The sequence below is a fragment of the Aphis gossypii genome, chromosome X (genome assembly GCF_020184175.1).
Source record: "Aphis gossypii isolate Hap1 chromosome X, ASM2018417v2, whole genome shotgun sequence".
Lineage (NCBI taxonomy): Eukaryota > Metazoa > Arthropoda > Insecta > Hemiptera > Aphididae > Aphis > Aphis gossypii.
Genome location: NC_065533.1, coordinates 50,851,437 through 50,862,441, shown reverse-complemented (window position 1 = coordinate 50,862,441; position 11,005 = coordinate 50,851,437). Strand labels below are relative to the sequence as shown.

Sequence of the window (11,005 nt, the reverse complement as noted above, 5' to 3'; positions counted from 1 at the left end):
ACGATTTTAACACAAAACAAAAATCAAATTTTATACGATAATATAATGTACGTCATCTTCTCGCCCAAAACGAAACATTTTTTTTCTCTCTATCGAAGTATAAACTATATACGCGTATAATATATATTATGTATATATAGGTACCTACGTACTGCATATTATATATCATAGTTTAAGTTTAATATTACGACCACATACGCTACGTTGAATGTTTAGGGCGCTGCGCGAGAGCACGGAGTGACGTACTGATGTGTAAGTTATTTTATCTTTGCGTAATATAGTATATGATGGTGTATTATATTACATACCTATATAGCATATAATGTATACCTATGTACATCATTTTACTCGTCAAAACTTTTATGTGTATATAAATAAATACATATAAAACTATATATATACGTACACCGCAACACGGTCGTATATTAAAGTATAGATACGCGCACGCATTTATAATATATATATATATACCTCCTACCATCGAAAATTTCCAAAAAATTATCTCGTGCATATCCTAACGTATATTGGCTTATACGTGTGTTTTATTGGACGGTATTAACCTATATTTACGTAGAGTATATTTATATATACGCGTACAAACTGTACATATTTCACGATAGTTCGTCTTTACATAGATCGGTTCCTCGCGGAAATATTAAACGTATAGGTACCTATAGAGATAAAAAAATAAATTTGGATTGGCGAAATTAATCCACAGAAATGCCCAAACCAAAACAACTCGGGGTGAGATTAGCGTTCAACTCGTTAAAATACATCAAGCCATCCTAAATTACTTATAAAGGATAAAAGGAATGTTGCGGTCTTCGATGGGTTCGGTCGTACGTGCAAATTATTTTATCCGATATATTATAATATAATGTCGTACGTCGCACTTAATTTTCTATAAAAATAACATGATCGTTTTAGACGCGTTTAACATATAATTGTTTTACTATTGGCCATTATTGAAAGTAGTAATCCGTTGACAGTTATTAAGTCGGCTGTGCGTGACACGCAATAAAACCGAACGTTTTATTGATATTATTATTTATTATATTATTGGGAAATTAGTACTTTGTTGGTCGTGTAATCACAGCAGTTATTATTATATTTTAACGATTTTCGTGCATATACATAAACGGCATAAACCCTCAATAAAATGACTGCGATTCGCATCACTGTTACAATATAATATGATGTAGTATGATATATATAAGTGAAAATCACCGAACAATTATCGCCTATCAAATAAAAACGATCCGTGTGCCAACCCAATTACTTAATACCCATATATACATGCGTTTATCTTCTGTGTAATCAGATATAAGTTTACAAATTAAAACAGCATGTCACATTGTCATGTCTCGTTAAAGTAAACTTACCGAGTTACAACATTAGCTGATTCCGGGCTGAAGACACGATGATTGATAACTTCTCCGGGACGTACATTTTTTCTCCTAAAGTAACTGTTTTATCAACTTGAGGGTTGATTTATTACGCGACACATTAGCATCTAGGAAATAATATAATAATATATAAATAAGATAGTGCATCACGTTAAATGATTATGAACATTTAAGAATAAGACATTTTGATTTTATATGTTATGGTAAATTCAAATTACGTTTACGTATATAACCTGTAAATCGTTATACTTAAAGCTTAAATACCCATCGTTAAAAAAGTTGTTTGTTTTTTTTTTTTTTTTTGAATGACAGATATAATATTTAATTAACACAGGGGATGACGTTTTGAAGTTTTCTCAGTTAAAAAAATTAAACTGTCCCTAGTAAAAAAAAAAAATAAAAACAATTATCGGCGTATAAAATATACTTTTGTTGTTATGACATTTTAACCGCATCAGACAGAACAGTTGTAATAATGTGTGAGTTCCACTCCGAATAAAAATTAATAAACATTATTTTAAATACATTCGATATTGTGTAGACTACATCCGAAATTACATGTTTCAGTAAAAGTAGGTACCTATATCGAGAGTTGTGAGAGATGTGAAGACCGAATCATTTACAATAATTATTGTCAATTATATATAATTATAATCATTTATTATTATACCGAATGTGTACAATAAAATAAGATTTAATATGACGACTCGTTTGTAGTTTTAACATAATATATTTTATAATGATATGTATTCGTGTGTACAGACTGGGTAAATACTTACCTATAAGTACTTAATGCTAATGAAAATAAAATGTCATTTTTGTACAACTGCGCCGTCATATTACTAAGCCTGACTATAGGTAAAAAAAAAAAAAGAAAAAAATACATAAACCCTCTGGATGTCTTGTTTGACGACAGTTAATGAAAAAGTGGCGGTGCTTTGCTTTCAAACCCAAACTAATAACTCGCTTCCAAAGAACTCGTAAAAATAAGTATAAAATGTATTGTAATTACTAATTATAATTGTAAATTACTATATGTACGTATGACTTCAATGCATATTATCTTGTTTTGTATCAAAAAGAGGGGCGAAGTAAGAGGTTTCAAGTAGTAACTACCTGTACGGTAGTTAATTTTGTTTTTTTAATAATGGGTAATTTTTAAATCGTCGTAAACACACAACTACTTGTAAAACGCGTAGCGAATACATAGATACTACACGGCACCTTTACATTTTTAAGCGATTTTCGATGGGCGTTATGACACCGGCCGCCGAAGACACCCTTTTTTATATTAGATAGATAAGCACGCCACTGCTTAAAAAAAAAAAAAAAATAAAAAAGTAATATATACATATAGTCAAGAAGTATTTACCCAAGTATTTATCTTTCATATACATATTTTATGAGATGAGTGAGGCACCACCGCTAGCAATTATTATTGCTGTAGAGAATTTAAGTTTTTTTTTTTTGTTTTAAATCATACTACTTGAATATTTATATTTTGTGATGGCATGTCACATAACAGCATTGAATCGTCTCAATAAGCGGAATATATATGTGTCTAGACAAAAATCGTATGGGTGGACCCGCTTTGTGTTTAAACTCGTGAGAGCACAACACATAACGTCATAATTGAAAAACACATTTACATGTTTTCAAGCTGTAATGGTCATAATTACGGAAACACATATTATAATACCGACAGAATAGGTATGAAATTTATCGAGAAAAAAAAGTAAATAATCCTAAGTGGGCGCAGGCCACCCTCGTGTATATGTACGCCACTGCAGTGGTGTTCTCGGTGCAGGTTCAACAACGACGGCCAGTGAGCATAAAAAATGAGGAATATCAATCCCGTTACGTGTAACCTATACAGTATATAAATAATACATGATTTTATTAAAGTAATAATACAATTTGTGAACAAGTGGAAAATATTGTAGGTATATTTTATATTTGCACAATGAATTGTTCGTTAGTGGTTATTAATTTATTATATATGGTAATTTAATTTTTTTTTTTTTTTTAACTATAAAATGTTAATATCCGTTTCCACGTATGAGCTAAATCGTGCGTACAGTTCTGAATACACTTTTCATTTATACACTATTTATAAAACGAATGTTTGATCAAAAAACTAAATCGGCGTGCTTAAATTATTCATATATAACATAGTTTATACGCAAAGATTGATAAATCAAAAATGAATTATACATTGAAATAGTACTATATACCATTAATGTTAAGTTTATATGTATTACATAGTGCATACTAATTTTTTTTTAAATCAAAAATAATCAATAGATAGTTTTCAACACTTCATAATATATACTATAGTTAATATAGATACTGCAGTAGTTAATATTAAACACAATATGGTGATTATTTGCGCACTATAAAATAGAACATAAATTTAAAATTTAAATTACTGCAATTAACGCTTATATAATACTGGTAAGTTTTGCCACCTGTGAAAGATAATGTTCTGTTATGCATAGAAAATAAAATTGGCCGCGTAATTATATAGACAATTTAAGTTCACTGACTTATCGATAATTTATAAAGAAAAAAACATGTCTAATCAAATAATTTTGTGAAAAGTAATTATAAGTTAAAAAAAAAAATTATAACAATAGTAAATCAAACATTATCTGACTTCAATTCACAATATCATCTATATTACCACTATATGAAAAATTTTAATTTACTATACCTATTACACAGGTAAGTTCACACTATTATGAACGTATTGTGCAGCATAAATGTATTATAATATATTACAGTAAATAGTAAAAATGATGTACTTATTTATATTTATCATATACTATATAATTTGGTACAAAAAACATAAGACTTAAAACTTATTATAATATATTAAATAGTATAATTTATTATCTAAAAGAATAAATAATTTACAGTGTGCGCTGTTGAGATTTATGTATTTAATATTGTCTGAAGTAATACCAAGAGAAGTGTGGGGGTGAAGCACCCCACAGGTATACGTGATATCAATTTTTCTAGGACCCCAAATCTATATGTTAAAAATTATAATTGAGTTACAGTTGTCACGCGCATTTATTTCAGTTTCATGTACCTACACCGCGGCGATGGCATTTAATAAATTTTCATTTTAAATATTTTAGGTAATGAGAAAGAAATTGAATAGATAACTGCAGTGACATATACGTGTATAACGAGACAATTCATTCTGTGGGTGCAGGTGACGATCGCTTTAAAATAATTAGTTGCATATTTTAATAAAAACTGTTATCGTGATAATTTTATATCGCATCAAATATAATAAATACTTAATAATATGTAATACGAGTAAAACAAAAGTAAGAAATATTTAACGCGAAAATAAGACATAACAATAAACAATAATAATGATGGTATTAATGAAAGTGAAAAAGAAAGTTTACATCAATATTTAAAAAGTCACAGTATTAAAGATTTACGTTCTCAGTCAGTTTTACAGGACAAAACCTCGACGGTAATGCAGGTGCGCAGGTATTATACCTGTTACATAATATTATTATTATGTTAGTGCAGTTGAATAATTTAGGATACACCCGTCCATTAGGTACGTATTATTATTATAATATATACTAATATACTAACCGTGTATTTCCATTACATTTTATATGCGCAAGAATAACATTTCCCCCGCGTTTTTATCGGATGATGAGTGTTTCCAATCGTCGAATTGTTATTCCGTGTAGGTAAGTCATTAAGGATTAGAAAAATACAAAAACGACTATATGGTTTTAAACGGGTACGGGACGGTCGACAGAGAATAAATAGACATCGAGAAAAATAGTCAGCAGGATAAAAACTCGGAATTGTTTATATATAAACCTACCCATATATTATTTATACATTATACACCGTATATATAATTACACTGTGACAGGTCCGTCTCGTCGTCCACACTTAGACACATATATATATATCCAAACTCTGCAACGACTGTACAGAGTTTATAGCTTATTTTACTTTACAGTAAAATCACGGATTGGATTACATCGGTTAAGTGCCTACCTATATTAAACGCTAAGGCGTCCGTGACGTCATATAAAAAGCGTATATAACCATCGCGTTTAGTCTCGAGTTGATGCTGATGTCAGGTGGTGTAAAGGGTGATATTCTTTTAACAGCAAACAATCATTATCTCGCGACGAATATCAAAGTTTTAGAAGATATTTTTTGTACGTATTTTGAAGTCGACACAAAACAATTTCACATTGTCGAGAAGTTATAACGCATATTATAAGTATTTTTTTATCTTCGGTGAGTATGGGGTAAATGACACAAGAATACTCATAGCCAAATATGTCCTCTTTGCTCATCTAAATAATTTAAAATACTTATAACTTATAATTTATACAACTCTTATCAACAGTATGAAATTAAAAAAAATGTATATTGTAAAATTACTATAATGATGACTTCAAATTACGTAAAAAATTAACGAGGTACTCGTTCGAAAATCAGCTTTTATTTATATCATAATTTCATAATTCATAATGTTCAGAAAAATGTTTTGCTTTTAAATATGAATTAAAAATTAATATCGTCTTACGAAAAAAAAAATACACAGTAAAACTTAAAAAATGCATAACGGATGAAAACAATTTTAAATAAAATATTTTGTTTTGTAACGACTTAAAATTATTCAATAGAAATGTATTCAAGAACGTTTTTAATACTCTTCGAGATAATGAGTATTTTCTGCTTAGAAAATCGTTCTATGTACACCTATATGAATATATAAACATTAATATAAAGAGAAAAAATGAAAAGCTTTGGGGGCATTTACGCGCCCCTATACGAACGGCAGCGCGGTGGCATTACAGCTGTCAATAACGAGTGTAATCAATTTGAGTTAGTAAATAATTATTAACCCCATTTCTGTAGGTCACCGGCAATCAAACTTTACTTAACGCCAAATAATAGTTTATATGTATTATATATAGGAGTATTATTGATGCCTGCTTAAATTGTTCCGTAGAAGGCGCGATTTCCAATATAAATTCTATTAGGATATTACCGCTTCGACCTTTGGTATGAGTATTGTTTGACGTAGATCGCATAATATTAATATTATATTGAAACATCTCAATAATTGTTGTAGGTTTAATGAACAATAATATCATGCGGAAATAAAGCATATCAAATTTGGGGAGGGAAACTTTAGTTAAATCCAATATATATTCATCATAGGAAAGTAACAATACCTCTGCAATAAACATTTTGGTCCCCGCAAAATAAGAACGCTATATATATATTTAATTTTTTTTTTTTGTTGGAAAAACAATGAAGTAATAATAGGATACTATTCAAAAATATTGACAATTCAGGGCAGGAAATATGGATCAAACGGTCCTATGGACCTCAAATGTAAACCCCCCCCCCTCAAAAAAATAATAATTGTACTTAATTTCTACAAAATTTGTTTAGTTTTACCCCTAAATTAATAAAGCATATAATAATATATATTATTATATATATATATATAATATATTATATATTATATTATTATATTATAATACCAAAAATAACTATAATAGTTTTAGGTTAGTCAGATAAGGTTTACTTGTTTAAACTTGAACTTTTATTATTTCTCCAACTGTTCATAATATATATTACTTTTTATTTATTATGTATAAAAACAATTGACAGTTTTCTTCACAATTGTCAATTTTTAGTTTTTTAATTAGATAATTAAATTAATAATAATTACATTTTTAATATATAAATGTATTTTAAATAAAATAACTTATTATTAACACATTACAACTCAGTAATTCGTAAATGTAAAAAGTTCAAAATCAAAATAGATACAAAAATGATCAGGTAAGGTTATCGAAGTTAAAGCGGCCCTTATAAGAACCGAACCATTGGGAAAATTCTCGATTTCCTGATAAGCTAATCCGTCCCTTAAATATTATACCATAATATCTAAGCAATAAAAATAATGTACACATCGCAAGTATGGATATTATATTAGGAATCGTCATAAATTTAAACGCAAATATTACATTTTTTTTTCTTCTTTAAGTTTTTGAAAAAATGAAATATCTATTGAATCTGTTGATTCATTGAAATGTTTACATATTAATATATATATATAATAATATTAGATCGAAAATTGTAGAAATATATTATTTAATATATAGAATATTATTATTAGATCCGTGGTCACCTTACTAAATTAAAAAAAAAACTACCCCATACAAACATACGAATATACGATATGCGATTCACAAATATTGAAATATAATCTATTGTTATGGTCAATTGTAAAAATTAAATTTACATTAATGTATTAAAACGAAAATAAAATTTGAACGCTTTCAGGAGTAAAATAAGAGTGTAATGTATTTCGATTTAAAATGCAGTCTTGGAATGCCTTTCGCAATTATTTTTCTAATCTCGTCGTGCCAAAACGTTGGTGTACATATAAACCTTCGAAAACTAATGTTTAGTATAGAGTTTTAGACATGTGTTGTCCGCTGATTTAACATTTCTAAATTAAATAAATGCAATTTATCGTAGGGCTGTATATTATGTACACGTATAGACATAAGATTTCATTCGTCGGGTTTGAGTTTTTTTTTCTAATATCCTGTGTTGGAAAGTTTTGTCCTGAGCCTTTGTCACGTCAATTCCCGAATTTAATTCAGTTGCGTTTTCGCCGAACCCTTAGTGGTGTGTGCGTCTCAGATTAGTGAACACGATAAAGTACAAAATGATTTTCTTCGGATTCAACGTTGTAATTTTAAACAATTAAGAAAACCTATCAAACCCGTTGCAGCTGCAATAGATTATATTTATTCGGAATACCATTTCCAAATGGCTAACACAGTGATTTCGCGCATATTTATGAAAAATGTATTTAATAAATTAATTTTCACACATATACATTATACATATTACACTTACATATTATTTATACATAGTATATTTGTTTACAATGTATTATTCATAATATATATATGAAACGCTAAATAATAAAGATTCACCTCATAATTCATAAGTCTCAGTTAAAAGCTTAAAAATATTTTACAAGTTGTTTTGCTCTCTCTCAGTCTATAAAAATAATATTACTTGAGACGTGCCGGGTGTGAGGTTCCCTCTACTCGCGTAAAGAACAAACATTGAATATTAAAAACTTTCATTATACAATAGTACAATATACAAAGGCTTATAAAGTATAAATTAATTGCACAACAAATGCTGTAAAACGGCTGGCCCGCCAACTATATTATTTATCCATAATTAATAATAGTTTAGAACTGAATAAAATTTGATAAGAAAAAATGTTATCACAATTATTTCATACGTATTATATGTGTTTATAAATAAGTACCGAAAATTATGCACTTTACATCCAGGCGACTTTTTTGATTTCGAACAGTTTAAATTAAAAAAAAAATATAAAAAATAAAAAATACTGTAGCCTAAAAGCTAAATGCAAACAAAATGACCGAATGGCGACATAATATCATCTATAATCGTCGATAATCTATGTTTTATTTTCGTTGATTTGAAAACATCGTCAAAATTGTGAAACTTTGTCAACAGAGCTATATACACGAGATGAGGCATCATAGTATTTACAATTAACGCCGCTGAAGAAAATCGATTTTAAAACGTCGAAAAATTACGTCTTAAAATTTAAAGTTGTTAGCGGGAACTATACTATATAGGCTCTATTTCTACACTTCGGATTCAATTCACTTCGATTTAAAAAAAAAAAATCGTTGTTAGAACGACTTGCTTATGGGTAGGTTATATTCACTTTCCCGGAACCAGAAGACTACTGCTATTCGAGAGAAGAAATCGTCCCCGTCGAACTCTCAAACCTTATTTTTCACAGAAACACAAATTTCATCATGTAAAAAGCTCCTTTTCGAACCCGACGCCGTCGTCGTGATCGAATAACATAATATGCTCAGCTCGCATCCTTTTAGATATTGTTCGCAGTACTGCTACCGTCACGTCTGTGACTATATAGCATATAATATAATGTATTATAATAATAAGCAAGACGTGTTGTACATCATCGACGTTCGAACGACCCATACTGCAGCGAATTATACAGTAATATAAATAAATTAGATGTAGGTCAGTGAATTTATGATTTTTACTAAAATAAAAATAAATTGTACCATCTTCGATAATATATGCTTATAAAACGTTTCAAAATAGAATTTTCGTCAGTAAATTTAAATATTGTCGTTTGTTGCAAAAAGTCGTGCAGTGTGCGATACGTCTTTTCCAATTCGTGAATTATTATAGTATTGTATCCCCACAGTCCGCATAATATATAATATCGCGTAATAACAAAATTGTCTTTTGTGATACCAAATACGGTTGTATTATAAGCGTCAAAGGGGCGAAAATGGTATATAATCATTATTGTGCCAAAATGCAAAATGTGTATAGGATATAAATGCTAATCTTATATATACGAGTAGCTGTTATACCCAATATACGGCATAAACGCAAAGCTCATAAAAAATAAATACACCATTTTATTAAGTATCTACCTATATATTTCGAAATATTTATAATTTTCAATAATCAATGTACATTACAATATAAAACAATAAATATAATTTTTGAATATTTTTTTTTTTTTGTTCACCTCAATGACACATTTCAACTAGCCATTTCTCTTAAAAACCTATATTTGAGTTTTTGTAATACATAATATATAATGAGTTTACTCGAATACTTACGAATACTATAACAATATGATATAACCACATTTGTAACACAAAACTACTCACACACTATCGTTTCACTATGATTGTAATCATTTAATAAATTTGTCGGTTAAGATAATACACATTTTTGGAGTTTTTAAACAATATAGTTCTAAATTTAATACCTTTCTTCTGGAATGAAACATACAGGCACAGTCAATATAAATGTATCTATTATATATATATATATATACCGTGCCACACAGATATACTTAGGACTTTGGTAATTTTGTACGACATGATTTTTTTTCTTATCTTATTTTGATGTATACGTATTACGTCTTTTACCCCCAAATATCATTTAAGAACTATTTGATTGAAAAATAATACACATGTGAAATAATTCAAAATTCAAACAACATTAAATAATTGTAGGTATTACTTACTTATACTATAAGTTAGGAGTGTCCAACTGCAACTTTAGTCATAGTCACTAGTCAGATGTGGTTTGTATCTAAATCAAAATGTACTTATTATGATTTATGAATTTAAATTTTTTTGGTATAAATTTATAAAAATGTATCAAATTATGTACAACATATTTATAAACATTTTGGCTATTGGTATCATTGTATTCTTGTGTCCATTTGGTTCACGAACATGTTCATGTTGGCCATCCCTGCTAATAGGCCCTATAAAATATATTAACATTATGACTATATAAATTATAAAATATAATATGTTGAATTAGACATTATAATGAAAACATATAAAAAAAACCATTTATTTGTATTTAACTTACCATAACGTACATTATAATTAATGTTAAAATGTCCCTACCTATTAAGTATTATTAAATACTTATTATTAAAGTATTAAATCGAT

At 28.3% G+C, this 11,005-nt stretch overlaps 1 long non-coding RNA gene across 1 annotated transcript; it reads right to left on the bottom strand.

Annotated features, from left to right (window-relative positions):
• Nucleotides 1-1,388: 1,388 nt before the first annotated feature.
• Nucleotides 1,389-10,802, bottom strand: LOC126552913 (uncharacterized). The gene is made up of 3 exons (XR_007606381.1): nt 10,716-10,802; nt 10,567-10,634; nt 1,389-1,513 (listed from the first exon to the last, which is right to left on the bottom strand). It is a non-coding gene; the product is annotated as an uncharacterized LOC126552913 (long non-coding RNA).
• Nucleotides 10,803-11,005: the final 203 nt, after the last annotated feature.